A 17,581-nucleotide genomic window follows, 5' to 3' on the forward strand; every position below is an offset into this window, starting at 1 on the left:
CTTTTAAGGGGGATTAGAGACCCACTTGCAGGCAGGTGCAGTGAGTGACTTCTTCCACCTGCAAGGGGATGTGGGGGGGGGGGGGGGTCCTTAGGACCACTTTCCCCCCACTCAGAGGGCTGCCATCAGGGGGCACACTGACAGCATGTTAGTGTGTTTCCTGGCAGCTTCTTTGCCTAAGTGGCCACGTCTACAATATGGCGCAGGCGCAGAGGCAAAGAGATTCCTTCATTTGCATGGGGCCACGCCCACATGCAAATGAGGGAACAACCTCTGGTGATAGCACTGGTGCTATGTGTGCGCCAGTGCTATCTGTATTACAAAAAGGGCTGAACATGTGCCAACGGCCCTTTCTGTAATACCACAGTGCCCAAAGGGCACGCAAAGCAGGTGCACATGCCCGTCGTGCTCCAGGGGCACTTTCCATAATACGACCCTAGCTCTCTCAAGGTACCTCTATCCTAAACTTCAATCTTTAGCCCTGGCTGCCTCTCCTCTGCAGAGAAGTAGCTTCAGGGGGAGTGTTTGAGGGGTTATACCCCCTAATACATGTGTTTTGTGATAAATAGGTACACACAGGTGCTTTCAATCGGGTATGGTGAGGTGTCTGATATCACCAGGACTTTTTAAACACACAGACAAAAACGCACACACACACTCTTCCTCTCTCTGTTTGGAAAGACTTAAAACATGTTGTTTTTCTCACAAAATAATTTGTTCACTCTTACTTTGAGCCTCTACCAATCCGCACTCCTCTCCCTTTCCACTGCCCCTCAAGGCAATGTAGTGCTTCTGCTTGTCCTATAATGTATTTAACATGATGTGCCAGGTGATTGCTGGGAAATCTGAAGATCACATCCCACAAACTTATTGACCAAGCTACGCCCCTGCTCCTCTGTAGCTGGTTTCTAGGACAACAAGATTGTTTTACTGTGTGCACTAAACAAATGCGCGGGCCTCACTTCTTTTCCAACCCCTTCCTCGCCCAACTTCAAATCCGCGATTCCCCTCCCGCCCTGCCCCGAGCCACCACGCCCCCTCCGCGCCGCTGCCGGCACCAGACTTTCTTTTACTGCTGCTGAATGCGTTTGCTCAGCGAGGTGTGGTCACTGCCCATTGTTGTGGCATGTCACTTTCAAATAGGCAGTTTGGGAGGGAGCGGTGGGGGTAGATAAACCCACAATGCACTGCAGGCTGAGGCCGAGTTGAACGCGAGATGAGGGAAAGGGATTGGGGTAGTTGGGGGTGGGTGTGAAAAGAGACACCCAGGTCAGTCTCAGATAACGTAAGGAAAGGAGCTGAGACTCGGATCGCCCGGAAATGAACCCTACCAGTGTGAGCGAAATTAGATCCATAAACTTGTGACCTTTTTCCTAATAAAAATACACTGTTCGGTCTACATTTGTGAATCGTGCAGTATCAATGAGGTGGGCTGCAATAATGAACGATGCTTGGTGTGGTAAAGCTAAGAGTTGCTGTGGGGAGAGAAGACATCCAGGCCAATCATAGATAAAACATATATATATATACATATTCACCACATGTGTATCTATATCTGTCTGGAGCTCAGTGCCCGTAAAAAGCTGGTGTGGCGGATTACACGAAACTACATTTAACTAAATAAATGCAGAACTTGTAAAAACAGGCCCGTGGGAGGTAAGCAGCAATAAGGAGGCAGGGGGAGAAACGTGGGCACATTATGTCTAACTTCTGTCTTTTACAGCAAGGCCTCTCGACGCTGGAGGCTGCATCTAAGGGTGTACGCCTGGTCTCTACAGACTGTTTCCGGTTGGGCCCTTTCGGAGTTTGGGTCTAGGTCCTGTCCTAGCGCACACGGCTATGCGAGCCCCTGGGGCTGGATATAGGCGAGAGCGGAGGGCGGCGTGACTGGCTGTAATGGCGCAGGAATGTACACACATGTGGCGTTGCAAGGGAAAACTGTCGCTAATGCAGTCAAGGAACATGTGCTGCATATTCTCTGGTAGGAAAAGACAGTCTTAATTAGGGAGTAGTGGACCCCAACCATGGCATAGCCTTGGTGCCACTGCACCTGCTGCATTACTGATAGTTTATACTCTTGACTGTCTTTGGCGTTCTATTTCTTGGGTTCTCTGCCCCAGTGCCCTTGCCCACCTCTCCTGGGAAAAGGGAGACATGACAGGGAAAGAGACAGAGTAACATCAACAGAGGAGACACAGGCAGGAGATAAGAGAGGGCTACACCTGCCCACAAACAAGTGTGGGGTGGAGAGCTGAATAAACACGACGCAGAGGGAAAGGACCAAAGGAGAGGGGGGAGGGAGATGGTCAGGGAAGGGGAGGGAGACCGAGGGGGATAGGACCGGAGGGGGGCGATGTGGGGGAGGAGGGAGACTACGCGAGGAAAGGCTGAGCTTGAGAAAAAAAAGCCATTCACATGAAAATACGCATACGATCAGACAGAGTGTGTGTGTCTTCGGCGGTGACAACCAGAGACCGAGATTTCTGGCCGAGGGAGTGAGGTACACACCGCAAGCAGTAGTAGGCACAGCTTGTAACTCGAATACCGCACTGCATGGGGATCCGCGGCGCTGTCTGCAAGCCAGAGACTGCCAGATGGAAATACTGACACCGGAGATAGAGCTCGAGATAGCCTGCAGAGACTACGAACCAGAGGTGAGGCTGTCTCCAAGCTCAAGACTGATTGCGAACCAGAGGTGAGACTGCCTCTAACCTCAGGGACTGAGACTGCCTCTCTAACCTAAAGTCACACTGCAAACCGGAGCTCAGGCTGTCTCCAAGCTCCAGACAGTGCAAACCAGAGACGAAACTGCCTCCAGGCTCGCGTCAGACTGCGAGCCAGGGCTGAGACTGCCTGCAAACGTGAATAATAGTGACTGCAGACGAGAGCCTGAGACCGCCATAGGAAAACGCTGCAAACCAGAATTAGAGCCTGCTTGCACGCTCCAATTAGACTGCAGAGACTGCATACCAGAGTCTGCAAGATTTTAGAGTCAATCTGCAAACCCGGCCCAAGAAGAGCGTTGGTACCGCGGACACTGCACCCGGAGCCGCACAGAGACGGCAGAGAGACCACTGAGCGTGGAGCAGAGGACGACGGACTGTGAAAAGAGGAGACTTAAAAGACTGCAGGGAGATCTATTTGTATGATTTTCTCCAAATTAATAATGAACGATGGATAACAAATAAATACAACCAGATGCGCCAGAAACGGAACAACAGAGACAGAGGAGCTTGAGGTAAGAGACTCCGGCCATTGGAAAACACGAATCCTAAGGTTTACACCAAGGTGCCGCAGAGACGGAAAACAGAGACCGCGAAGCTTTGATCAAGAGACTGCAGAGAACGCAGAGCGCGAAGCCAGACACTGCTGCGACCTGAAAGAAGAGATCTAGGTGCTTGAGTCAAGAGACGATTTAAGAGACGGAAGCCAGTGGCGGCCCTCTCTGACTGGAAAGCAGAGACCGCACCGTTCGGGGCAGGGAAGAGACAGCAGAGCAGAGGCTCCTTCACACCACTGCCAAGGTGAGTGATTCGTGCGATCCATTCAGGGGGCGGGTGAACTCCTCATTCAGAGCAACCGAGGATCGGATTATGAATGGATTTGGGAGGAAGACCCCCCCCCCCTTCCTATATTCACTCGCTGGAGGCAGGCGTGCCAGCCAACGGTCAGTCTAAAGAGGGAGAGCTCCGCATTTTCGAAACCCACCGTTTTTATAACTGTGCATGTGTTATTAGAAAAATACAATATTTGTCAATTAATTCAGTGTCCTTAGGCGGTGTACAACAGAATTTCCACAAATGTACTCAACATAGCACTGTAAAGGTGTATATCGCCGAAGCATAGGAGGTGTGGGTGTGTGCACGGGGAGGGGGGCTGGGTAAAGGGGGGGAGTCAGTGCTCAGACAGCGAGCCGCCACCTGTGCGAGGAGGCTGAGCGGTATGCGTCGGTTTCATGCCTGGTGCAGCAGCGGAGCAGGCTTGTCAGGGGCCAGGGGCAAGCAAGGTGCACTGCCCCTTAACTGCTGTTGGGGTAGTAAAATGTCGAATTATCAGAGTTCAATCAGTACTGTAGGGCTGTCTATCCCGGTGTCACTGCACCTGCTGCACCAATGATATCTACGCCGCTGACGTTGTGAGGGAGAGGGGGTTGAGGCTGCTCTTTGGGGATATATGTTTTTTTTTTTTTTTTACTGTTGATTAATATTCTCTTGGAATCAGGGTGTCTACTGTGTTATGGGGGTCCTCTGAAAAATACAAGTGTCTGGGTGTATCTCTGAGGTTACACATGGCTCTTGTCTGAAGTGTGTCCCCCCTATGGGGACCAAAGCCTCCCCAGTTGATTCTTTGGAGGATCTCTATTTCTGGGGCGATGGGGACGCTTTTATTTACCTAGGGTTCTGCTTCTTCAGCGAAGTATTTTTCGACCAAGTGAGCACATAGAGCTGTAATAATATTGTTCTTCAGAAAACATCAATGTTTTTTGTTCCCTAAAAACACTGCTTAGCTGTGTCTCCTTCACTGATAAAAGATGTATTTGCAAAGCCAATAGTTCCGGTCGCTACCATCAAGGCCGGTCTGGGGACCCAAAGCAGCCCTGGCAAAATTTGTCAGACCAGCTCCCATAGGGTGCACAGCGAGCGAGCCTGACCACTATAATGGGGTTTGTGGGGTTCCCCCTCCCCAAGACAATTTGGGAAAAATGGCAGTAGCGGTGCATTCTATAACACCTTTCATTATACATTCACTTGTATTCGTTTTTAAAGTATAGTAAAAGAAGACGTTCAAGTGCACCAGGACACAGCAATCTTTTTGGGGGTTCTTCAATGATTCTCTCACAATCACCATCTAACAGTGTCTCTCCCCTCTCCATAGCCCCCGCAAGTATTTAATTTGTTTTATACACCTCTCTTACCAGCGTAGGGTGTTGGAGCATTTTACATCACACACACATAAAGAGGCAATGGATCACACGTGTGTAAATCAGTGTATAGAAAATGTTACATAAGACAAATTAAACTACAAGGTGTAGGATTCACGTCATCCATACTGATAGGCATTTATTAAGAGTGCTTGGTCTGAGAAAGCATAAACTCAGGATTCAGAATGTAACACAATGGTTAGGGTTGATTTTATTATTTAAAAATATTTCTACCCACACAAACCCTTTTTAGCCAAATTAGGATAATCAAAGACTGGGAAAAACATAACTTTCTAACCTGTACCATGCAGTTTGCATGCAGCTCTTTGATGACACTTCAAAGCTCACTGTGCTAGATTATGATTGGGACTTATGAACTGCACAGTAACTAAATGATCTCTGTGACAAAGCTGTATCTCACTGAGCTATGCACATCAAATACTGTTATGTGATCTGCACAGTACATGTTCTTTGCAGCAGGCATGTTAACCCTCTGCTCTACCTTAGAATGAGTCAAAACTGTCACTACCCAAAAAACAATGATTACTCTTCAGCAGGTACAATAATCACCAGAGTTATCTTGGTACTTTTATTGTTGCCTGAAAACTGCTGGATGTATAAGGGACTCTGCAGTGCTTTTAAAACTGCTGCTCTGCTATAAAATCACCCTCAGTAACAAAAGCAACCTCCAACCCTTCCAGCATCCAGAGGAAACGCCAGAAGCCAGGTACAGTCAGTGTGGTCTTGGTTACGACTTTGGCTTTGTCAATGCTTGTTTTTTTGGACACATTTTTGTAAAACGTTATTTTTTTGGGAACCTGTTGCGTCATTTCCAGTAGAAAAATAATGGCTAAAAGCAATACATTTTTTGGTCTCAAAAAGCACTCATTGCCACAGTAGTGCCTTGCAATGAAGAGAGCTACTTTATGTGCAGATGTGCACCTTGTGAATGAGCAGCATGCCTAACTCACAGTGAAATTAACCAGTGGCTTCCCCACTGTTCATGCTTTATGCTAGGCGGAGGGAAAATGTGAATGACACAACAACAGGCTAACGGATGAAGAAGGCTGGCTGAAATGCCCTATAATCAGTGCCTCTGGAAGTATGCGACAGGAAAGATCCAAATTATGCTGTAGGGTTGACTAGATTATGTACCAATAAAATGAAAATAATACAGCACATTTCTGAAAGTATTACTTCATTATTTTGTCTATTTCACACTTGTTAACACTGTCTCGGAATGGGCTGCACCTCAGTTTAATACCCAAGCGAAACAGTAAGCAACAGAAAGGTGACCAGTCAAAGTTAGCAAAGGACCTTCCACTGTGCTGCAACATATGTTACTGCAATTTTAGTAACTTTTGAACCGTTTTTAGCTAGTAACAATTTTTGTTCTTAAAATCTTCAGTTTATGCAGCAGATGGTGGATTATGTGGCACATGCGTCAGATCAATAATTATGTGAAAAATGCAGCAGCTGCACAATCGCATAATTCTAGTGGCCCTGCATATAATCTAGTATATTATGTTCATATCATTTCAGAAAGCCAGAAGGTCATGGCTCACACCATACCTAAACATGTAAGAGGCAGGGGTTTGCAGCGAATGAGAGCAGTGTGAGCCCATGGTGCAGTCATGAAGATGGGATGAGCCCATGAGGGGCAGTCATGGGGTAGGGATAAGTCATGGTTAGCCCTGTAGGGGGAGTTATGGCAGCAGTGTCAACCTATAGAAGAAGTCATTGAGGCAGAGTGGGCACACAAGGGGCAGTGATGGAGATAATGTGAGCTCCTAAGCAACAGTGTCATGGAGGAAGCATGAGACCATGATGGGAAGTCATGGAGGTAGGGTGAACCCACTAAGGACAGTCATAGTAGTAGTTTGAACCCATAAGGGCAAGAGTAAAGGAGGCAGGATGTGCCCATGAGGGGCAGTTATAAAGGCAAAGTGAGTCCACTAGCAGTTCTAAGGGGAGGGTAAACCTATGGGGCATTTGTGAAGATACTGTGAGCCCATGGGGCCGGTCATGGAGGTAGAGTGAACACATAAGCAGCAGTGTCATTGGGGCAGGAAAAGCCCATGAAGTAGTGATGGAGTCACAGTGAGGCCATGGGGGAGTCATAAACTCAGGGTGACCTCTCTAGGGGAGTCATGGAGGCAGGAGGAGCCATCACGGCCCTCACAAAGGCCTGATGAGTGCATGAAGGACAGTCATGGCAGCAGGATGAGGCAATGGGATAATCCAGGGGTGTAAGCATGGAGGCATGATGAGCCCCTTGGGGAAATCGGTAAGTGGGAACTATTAGGTACGCTTTGGAGGAGTGCAGTAGTAGGAGGGGGCAGTGAGTGCTCTGCAGGAGAGGGACCTTCTAGGATTGAGCATACAATGGAGTCCTTGGAAGGCTGAGGAAAAGGGAGTTGGACATTATTGAAGGGAAGCAATGGGTAGTGGGGAATCTGGGCCGATTGGGGGCAGCATTGGATGAGGGAAAAATTGGAGCCAATAGAGAAGTACAACGCTGGTGGCTGGAGAGCAGCTTGCATGATCCACAAATGTCAGTTTGTTGCTAATCCGATGTTAGTCTAGTGCTCATGGCACTTGATAGCTATTTCAAAGTGATAACAGTAGAAGAGAGGGGTCACAGGGGACTCTTTGCTCCTGGACAGAAACAGTTGGTGACCTTTAGTATATCCGTAGGCTGAATGCAATGATTTACAGGCTGTTTTCGCGGTGTCTCGAATATCTCAGGAAAACTCCAAGTCTGAACTGGAAACGAAGGGTGTTTCAGAGGGTGGATCCTTGTGTTGTGCTTATGTTTAGGATGACAGGCAAGTTCTAGGAAACCGCCCCTGGGCATCTGTTTGCCTGATGTTTCCAGAAGACCATTAGGAGTTGAGCAGACAACCCTCTTGTGTTTTATGGCTGTTGCACAGATTTGCTTTCTTACTTGTAGCAGGCCACAGAGCGTTAGCATTAGCGGGATGTGCTCTACGTTCTTCATACTCTGGGCTTAATGGAGGAAAGGGGCAACAGTCTTGGCTAGTGGGCAGCCAGGTGCACAAAGATGGGCAGATTGAGGAGATCTCCGAGTTTGATCTCCATTTTGAGTTATTGAGACAGACTTTATTCAGTTCCACCCACCTTGAGACAGTTTGATTTTGGATCCACTGTTCTCTTGTAGTTCGAGATGTCTCTCAGTGTCTAAGGCATTCAATTATGCTTGTCTGCAGTGCTAAGTATATGTTAAGCGAGCGTTGGCAAAGCCAGCAAGTCTCGCCTATATAAAAGCTATTGGCTTTGGCAATGTGTTTTGCCATGTTGTACACCAGGGTGGCTGCGGTTCAGCTTGGCTAAAAATTAGTGGTGTGTTGTGTCAAAGCAAAGTGGAGGAGTAGAGAGGATTTGTTTGAATGCTGTAGTGTCATAGAGTGGACTGGAGTAGAATGGGTGGATTGGATTGGGGTGGATTATAATGGAGGTGAAGTGGTTGGGATTGGAGTGGGCTGGATTAGACTGGATTGAGGTGGGTGGTTTGAATTGGAGTGATAGGGCTGGGGAGAGGGGATTGGAGTGGGGTGGATTGGAGTGGGGTGAATCAGATTGGACTGGAGTGGGGTGGATTGGGTGGGGTTTATTGGATTGTTTTTTTTTGGGATTGGGGTGGATTGGAATGGGGTGGATTGGAGTAGAGTGCAGTGGATTGGAGTAGTGTGGTGGACTAGGGTGGGGTGGATTGGATTAGGGTGTGGTGGGCTGAAGTGGGATGGATTGGAGTGGGGTGGATTCGGGTGGGGTGTCTTGGATTGGAGTGGATTGCATGGAGGTGGGGTGGATTGGAGTGTGGTGATTGGATTGGAGTGAGGTGGACTGAACTGGGATGCAGTGGATTTGAGTGGGATGGACTAGAGTGGAGTGGGCAGGATTGGAATGGGGTAGGCTGGATAAATTGGATTGGAGTGTGGTGGACTGCAATGGGGTGGGGTGAGGTGGATTGGACTGGGGTGGATTGCAAGAGGTGAGGTGGATTGGATTGGCATGGGGTGAAGTGAGGTGGACTGGAGTGGGGGTGTATCAGATTTGGGTGAGGTGGATTGGATTGGGGTGGGGAGGTGTGGATTGGAGTGAGGTGGTTTGGACTGGAGTGAGGTGAGGTGGATTGGATTGAGTTGGGTGGATTAGGGTGTGGTGGGGTAGAATGGATTGGGGAGGATTGGACTGGGTATTAGAGTGGGTGGGGTGGAGTGGATTGTGGTGGATTGGAGTCGATTGGATTGAAGTGGTGTGGGTGAATTGATTGGAGAGGGGTGTACTGGATTGAAGCAAGGTAGATTAAGGTGGTTTGGAGTGAGGTGGATTAGACTGGAGTAGGGTGGATTAAGATTGATTGGATTGGACTGCAGTGGGGTGTGTTAAAGTGGATTGTATTGGAGTGAGGTGGACTTGATTGTAGTGGGGTTGGTTGGAATGGAGTGAGGTGGGGCTGGTTTGGAGGGGGGTAGGTTGGATTGGAGTGGGATGAATTGGAGTAGGGTGGATCGAAGTGGGGTGGATTGGGGTGAGTAAATTGGATTAGAATGGGGTAGATTGGACTGGGCTGCATTGGGGTGGATTTGATTTGTGTGAGGTGGAATAATTGTGGTGGATTGGAGTGGGATGAACTGGGATTGAGTCAGTGAATTGGATTGGGGTGAAGTGGATTGGATTGGAGTGGGGCAGATTACTTTGTATTGGAGTGGCTTGTTTGGGATTGTAGGAGAGCAGGTTGAAGTGGGGCAGGTTGTTTTAGATTAAAGTGGGGCAGATGGAAATGGATTGGAGTGGTGCAGGTTGTTTTGGATTGAGATGGGGAACATTGTTTTGGATTGGAGTGGGGCAGATTGTTTTGGATTAAAGTGGGGCAGATGGGAGTGAGGTGGACTGGAGTGGTGCAGATTGTTTTGGATTGGAGTGGGACAGATTGTTTTTGATTAGAGTGGGTGAATTGGTGGTGGAGCAGATTAGATTTGTGTGGGTTTGGAGGATTGGAATGGGGTGGAGTGGTGTGGGGTAAAGTGGGGTGGATTGTAGTGGGGCAGATTGGAGGGGAGTGGATTGGGGTGCTTCCCGATTATGTTTTAAAGCACCATTTCAGAAATTTCACATAATAAACAATGTCACTTTCAATATTTCGAACAAGTTAATCGTCATCTTTTGAGAAGAGCGCCCACGAGCAAAAACAAAAGAAAACATGAGTGGAAAGTGAGAAAAGACGACTTGGCAAAATAAAAGAAAATTAGCTTTAAAAAATACAACTTTGCAATTTTGTTTGTCCTGCAGGGTACGATTTTGCCAGTCACAAGACTTCTGTTTTCAGGGCACTAGAAGTCAAAAACAACAAAATAGTACCTCTGTCACGTCTGGAGCAAGAAACAGGCACTAATTAAGTTGAAGCAATCAGTGCTTGGCCCCTTCTCCACACAGAGGAATGGAAATAATGGCAGGCCTGCTTTGAAGGATTACCAGGCTGTAAAGAAGAATGCCACGCAAACCAACAAATGGTGAGAGAGACGGGGGCTCCAAACGCTTTACTGTACACAACAGTCTTGAAAGCAGGCTCATCCCTAAAATGTATTGTAAAAGAACAGGCCATTTTTCACTTCCATTGGTTATAATGGTTGTTTTAGAGAGGAATGTATCGAGTTTAGCTTGATGAGCCTTGTTCTCTAGAAAATACATGAATCGATTAAGAGGAGTGTTTTCAATTCTTACGTGTGTTACTAGGCAGGTGAGTACCACATTAGAAATGTATTTAAAGGCCAAGGACACATGTCACAGTATCAGAGTGAAAGTTTGACTTCCATTCTTCCATTATATTGAACATTGGTATTACTGTTCCTTGGGGAAAAGGGAAGGTGGAATGTAGACCACTGGGAATTATAAATGGAAAGATAAATACCGGTTGGCACCATCTTGACAGACTTAGCTGCATAGGTAAGACCTCTGTGAGTCTGAAGTAAGCAGGGTATTTGCTCATGCCCCCTGTTTTAATGATGAGTGTAGCAATGGCGCATTTTAGTTTGTATGGTAGCGGGCGATGCAGGTTTTGATAAATGATGAGACGGCCAGGTCATGTAGCCCAAGTTGGCTTATGTTGCATTGTAGTGGTCTGTTGTGGATGATGTTTATTTGAAATCAGCTAGCAATTTATTTACCTTTTCTTAGTTGCTGTGAACTCGCTGAGGGGCTGCAATCTGTGTGGTACTGTGGATCTGTTCCAATATAGTGATCAGTTGGGGTTAAATTATATGTTGTTATTTATTTCGATAAAAAGCAGTTGGTGATAAATCAGTTTTTGGAAGTACAACACCAAGTCTTTGACTTTATATAGCATTATTACAGGTGTAGTTTTACTACCCCCATTGTAAATCAATACTGCAATAAATCAGAATGTAAAGAAAAACACAAGCAGCTCGAAAGCCTATAGGCCTGGCTTCTACGGTCTTACACGTGCAAATTGTATGTGTGCATACCTGTGTTACCAGGTACTGGCATATCAGAGCCAGACCTATTGCCATGAAAAAAGCATTACAAAAACAGCCACTGCCATGAAAAAAAGGGGTTTCTTTCTGTTTAGGAATTAAAAGTAATTTAAAAAGTGTGATGATTGAGTGTACTTTTGCAGTGGAACTACTTCCTCTGAAGTGGCATGCAGGAGCGTTGCCCCCCGCCAGCAGCAGCTGCTGTAGCAAAACCTTTTACTAAAAACGATAATAAACTATGTTTATTATCGTTTTTAGTAAAAGGGGTGGGGGCAGAGGCTGTTATGAGCACTGAGGGGGAGTGCAAAGTACTCCCCTTCACTGCGCATGTATGTTTGGCCGGCTGTCTCAGGCCGGCCAAACATACATGCGCAGTAGGCTCTGTCCAGCCCAGCAACACAGTCGCCGGGCTGGAGAAAGCCTGCACAGGCTCCCAATCTGCCTGGGAGCACCCTGGCCGGGTGCTCCCAGCCAATCCTGACGGTGCTTTGAGAAGCGTCAGGATTGGCCCGCAGGGCAGGCTGGGAGCATATGCCTGCAGACTGTCGGCAGAGAAGAGGAGAGGAGCAGCATGTTTGTGATGGCAGCGAGGATTAATTAATTTTTAAAAATTAATTTAAACCCCCCACGCACTGCCCGCCCTCTGTTACCACTGCGAGCCGCTCCTGGTGGAATGGCACATCAAACAGCTAATTGCATGAGGTGGGAAGGGTGTTTTTCCTTGGTCTTATCAAAGATGTGATTGGCAAACCTCAAAACAATAGTTGAAGGTGTTTTGACGCAAACAAGTTTGTAACTAAAGAAGACTGACCCAAACCCTACTCACTACATACTGGTAGCTATAGGACTAACAGACAGCTGCTTTGTCAAGCCAGACCTAAAAGGACTCAAGCGGTTCCGATCAGAGTAAGCAGCCTGTGAGCTGCCTGAAAGGGCCCAGGTGCAACATCGGCGGCCCATGGGGAAGTTATGGTGGATTGAAAAGTGGAGAGCTCTGTGTGTAGTGTACCAGAATGACTCCCTATGGTCTGTTGCATCCAACTCATGATGACAAACCTGATGTGACAAGGAGGATACTGGATAGCCATTTATTTGTTTATTTATTCATTTCAAATAAAATAATTAAATTACGATCTCAGCCTAGTATCCTTGTTCACAAATCAGGTTAGTGACTGAGTTCTTCAGTTAGTGGTTGTCGGGTATTAGCATGCCTGTTGATTCTCTGGAAGACAGGATGATAATTCTCTGGTAGCAGTGACCCCTGAATGTGCTCTTTTCTTGAGGGGTCCTTCTTTTTCCGAATGCATGAAGTTATGAAATTTTACAACAAAACAACTGAAGTGTCTTTACTAATCTAACACTTGCTCTTCCTAGCGGGTATGTTAGTATCCAGCAAACTCTGGTAAAGTGGGATATTTACCAGGTGTTGTGCTACGGTGTCATTCCAATATCCCCACGACAGAGTGGATGAATGGTGTAGTAATATAGGCCCTCATTACGACTCTGGCGGGCGGCGGAGGCCGGCCGCCAGAATTCTGCCCTCCGTAATACCGCTCCGCGGTCAGAAGACCGCGGAGGGTATTATGAGTTTTTCCCTGGGCTGGCGGGCGGTCTCCAAAAGACCGCCCGCCAGCCCAGGGAAAAACTCCCTTCCCACGAGGATGCCGGCTCGTAATAGAGCCGGCGGAGTGGGAAGGTGCGACGGGTGCTGTTGCACCCGTCGCGTATTTCACTGTCTGCATGGCAGACAGTGAAATACATTTTGGGGCCCTCTTACTGGGGCCCCTGCAGTGCCCATGCCGTTGGCATGGGCACTGCAGGGGCCCCCCGGGGCCCCGCGACTCCCCCTCCCGCCATCCGGTTCCCGGCGGGAGAACCGCCAGGAACTGGATGGCGGGAGGGGGAGTCGGAATCCCCAAGCCGGCGCAGCAAGCTGCGCCGGCTTGGAGGATTCCTTGGGGGCAGCGGGAAACCGGCGGGAAACCGGCGGGAAACCGGCGGGAGACCGCCGGTTTCCCTTCTCTGACCGCGGCTAAGCCGCCGCGGTCATAATGCCCCGCGGGGCACCGCCGGCCTGTCGGCGGTGCCTCCGCGTCCAGCGGCCCTGGCGGTTGCAAACCGCCAGGGTCGTAATGGGGGCCATAGTGTGTTTTGCCAGACTTTCCCACGATTTTAGGTGTGAAAATCCAAATGTTGCAGTTGTTCCCTGACAAAATACGCCTTCGCCAGTTTTTAGCTGCCAGATATAATGGAGGTAGATACCAAAGGGAATGATAATCCCTGCACATCTTGGAAACCTGATTTGGTTGGAAAGTACAATTTGTGCACAATTTGGGATTCGGGATTCCTGTGACCCATGGAATGAGTGCTTAAGTAGGCACATCCGAGTACTTCAGTCTGTTTTATATGGAAAGGGTTATTATGAGTGTAGTTAGACCACCCCAGAGTCTGAAAGGGGTCGTTGTGGTGACCTTTATCTTCCTAACGGTATGTGTAGTTTATTGTTGCCCTTAGAGTTAGGAAAATCACCCTTAATGAAAGGGGGGGAATTTCCTTAGTTTGTCCAAAGAGAAATATAGCATCCGTTGGCTCTGATTCCCTGCAGCAGGTTGTCTAGCCCCAAGAAGAGGAGGCCTAAAGACTGCAGGTAAATTTTCTACCTGTTGGAAGGAATTTTACGTATGATCAGGCTCCTAAATGGCAGAGCGGAAATGCTGTTCTAGTTGCCATTAGGGAGCCCCAGAATATCCATCCAGAAGTTATGGCAGAAGTAATCCAGTCCAATCACCGGGAGCAGTTAGAAATTATTTAGCAGGCTGGCGAGGGTGAGTGGTCCACACACTTCTACTGTCCGGGTTTGGTGACTGGTAATACATGTGCCCTCAGGAGTGAATCCAGAGAGGCTCCTTCTTACCTTCTTAGGAGATCACCGCTCACTAGACTACAAGCCACTCACAGACTGGACTGCAAGTAGTCCCTCCTTGGGATAGTAACATAGATATCAGTGGTACTAAGGGAGATGAAACAAGATAAGGACAATAACCAGTGAGAAGCTTTCATGGAAAAGTGCAAGTCTAAGCTCCAAATAATTATTCCTTGCCCCTCACCTAGACTTCCCAAGTGAACTACCTGATCCAGAATGCACTCCGCAGCAGCAACTTCCGACAAATTGTGATAAATCCCTCTGAAGAAGAATAGGAAGGCGAAACAACTGCAGATGAGTGGAATTAGTCAGAGGGAACCTCCTCAAAGATAGCTTCACAAAATCATATGTGAAGGGGGCGGAAGAGGGTAACAAAGCAGGAAGGTACAGTAGCCAAGGGAACTCTCCCTGAGGAGGAAGGACAATAAGACAGGATCTGGAACAAGGTCAGTGCAATGTCTAAATACGTCAGCAGTTAAGGCAGGAAAGATGGAACAGCTCATGTCAAACATGAATAACATTAGCAGGATATATCTTACCTAGGAAGTTGCTGAAACACTACCCTCCTATGGCTGTGCCTTTTTACAGGGCCTTCCAAATTGCTAACTGGTGTCAGGTGCACAGGCTGGTTGTAAGATAGAAAGGGTGCCCCCCACCAGGTCTCTTGCACTTATGAATTAAGAAACTTGGTTTCATTTCTCCAGTCTTCCTCTAACCTTTCTGGTTCTCCTTGTACTACAACCTCCTCATTATCTGCCCTACCTGGTCTACTGTGCTAAATGCACCCCTTCACCTACTGATTATCCTAGTACTTTACTCAATCCATTAAATTCATCTACCCTCACATATCTCACCGCTCTCTTCAGCTCACCTCTCTCTCTTATATATTTTCCAGAGTCATTCGAAACTGCACACCACTGCGCCTTTTTTTCAGCTTATTTTCCCCTTGCCTACCTCTTTCTTTTTCCCTCTTACCTTCAATACAGTGAACGCTATAATCAGTGTTCCTCTTCCCGGATCTCAACTCTCTTCTGTCCCACTTTTATCCACTGAGGATTTTCTTACTTCCGATTGCCATGGTTAGTACTCACCTCTTTACTTTTAGAATTGTTAACCACATTTGATATAGTCAACCGTTCTCACTTCTCTTTCCTTTGTGTATTTTGGGCGTTAATCTACATTTGATATTTGTGTTTAGTCACTTGGGTTGCATGTCTTCTTTTCTTCTTCACTTTGTTCACCAAAATTGCTTCTATATAACACATTTGGCTGGTGTCCTCTCTTACTTCAGCCTCATGCTTTTACTATGCTAATGTTTTTCAGCACCGTTCATAGATATCTCCACCACTTTGCCCATGAGTGCTCTCCTTCTCCCACATGAAATCTGTATGCTCCTCAGACATCTGTCACGAAGGTTTCATCCTCATTCTAGCTTACCCCACGTCCTTCAGCCTCTTGTGAAAAGTATTAAAAGACACCCTAGGCAACAACATTTAAAACACTTCATCTAGGGTAGCTACCCACACTGCAAACCCAAAATGTACTATATTTCTTGAGATATGATTAGCGTTCTGACATTTCATCCAAAATTCTTCAGTTCTATTTTACCTACATTTAATTAATCTAAGGAGTAAATCTGTACCTTCCGACTGAAGCAGTCCTAGTGGTACTCTTTTATCACAAATACATCTGCAACTATAAACATAAGACTTTCAACCCTCCACTCAGCACCAAGATAAAATTAAGAGGATTCTACAAAGAATGAAGACGAAATTTTGAAAAACTGCTCACATAAATTAAGAGGAATATACAAAGGCTTGCAAATATTCTAATATTTTATGTGTATCTGTAATTGTAAAGCACGCTATCACTCGCGAGGGTATCCTCGCGCTGAGCAGTTATGTGTGCTTAGACCTGCATATGGTATGTTGATTATTTGAAAAGCCAGGTCTTCAGCTTCTTGCAGAATTCAAGAAGAGAGGAGGAGGCTCTGATGTGGAGTGAGCGGCTGTTCCATGCTTTGGCGGTGATATAAGAGAACGCCCGTCTTCCTGACCTGTTTTCGTGTATGCGTGGGATGTGTGTGGTAACTGAGATCTACAAAGAATAAATAAAGAAGTTAGAAAAAACTACTTATGTCCTTAAAATATGCAGTGAGAAATCAATCATGTTTGGATGAGATTAAACTGAAAGTCACTAACGAAGCAGTAATGTCCTTGTCCAATAAGTGACATGTGTGTGAACATCTTGCTCGCAGTAACCAATCAGTTGTCAGTGCTCAACTCACCACGACCAGAGTAAACTATACACAAGATCAATGTTCTAAAAGTCACACTTTGTGCTGGAGAACCATGCCTCTGGTCCCTAATGAGAGACATGTGTTCAAAACTTTACATTTATTCATTACAGTTTTATGGATGCTTCACTCAGTACCCCACATTTCTAGAGGTATTTGAATAGGCTTGTATTTCTCCTTTGTTCAAGGAATCTGCTCAGGATCCATATGGTCTATTGCAGTTAATGTTCTACAACTCAAAGGATTGGCATGTAACAATATACTCAGTGAGGTGACTAATTCCAAATCCAACAGTTGGGACTTTGCTCCTGGGTACGTGATACGTGGCATAAGGGACAGAAGTGGTGATGGTCTAGATCTTTGTAGACTTTTTCCTTGACAACATGTATACAAAAGTACAGTTGCATGACATAAAATTGTCTCCAGCACTTACAGTTTTTGAGGTCCCTGAGAAGTAATTTTAATATGATCTTCCACTTAAAGACAACATTTTAAACATACTCTGATGATGTAGGAATGAATATTGTGAAGGCCAGGTTCCTTTTCACCGGTTCTCTTTGCAAATTAATCAGCGTACAGCCCATACATCCCCAGATAAAATATAAACATTATTATTCCACCCCCACCCACCCACCCAAAAAAAAGTATTTTTGAGAATTTTGATTCCATCTTATTGACTGTTGGCCAAAATAATGCTGGTAAATCCTCTCATTTCTGTTTTAAAATGTAACTACAGATTCAGCGTTTTTTCTTCTCTTGATCACTGTGTGCTTATTGCACTTATTGTACTATTATACCATCTAAAGGGTATTACAGAAAATCGCTGTGCTCTTGCACACTCTTGTATCGTAATCATTGCATACAAGTGCTGCACAACTCTGCTTCAGAAAATGAGCTAAGTATGGCCTGACATCGTGTGGAAA

At 46.6% G+C, this 17,581-nt stretch overlaps 1 protein-coding gene across 2 annotated transcripts in view; it reads left to right on the plus strand.

The window, feature by feature from the left end:
• The first annotated feature begins 2,381 nt into the window (after positions 1–2,381).
• Positions 2,382–17,581, plus strand: part of PRRT4 (proline rich transmembrane protein 4) — a 122,310-nt gene continuing 107,110 nt past the window's right edge. The window contains exon 1 of one of the 2 annotated variants that reach the window (XM_069229380.1): positions 2,382–3,524. The gene's annotated coding sequence lies outside the window, so the exon portion shown is untranslated. Of the gene's footprint in view, positions 3,525–3,641; positions 3,668–17,581 lie in introns of those variants that run through there. The other variant, XM_069229381.1, reaches the window with a different exon arrangement.

Source organism: Pleurodeles waltl, chromosome 4_1 (genome assembly GCF_031143425.1).
Source record: "Pleurodeles waltl isolate 20211129_DDA chromosome 4_1, aPleWal1.hap1.20221129, whole genome shotgun sequence".
NCBI lineage: Eukaryota > Metazoa > Chordata > Amphibia > Caudata > Salamandridae > Pleurodeles > Pleurodeles waltl.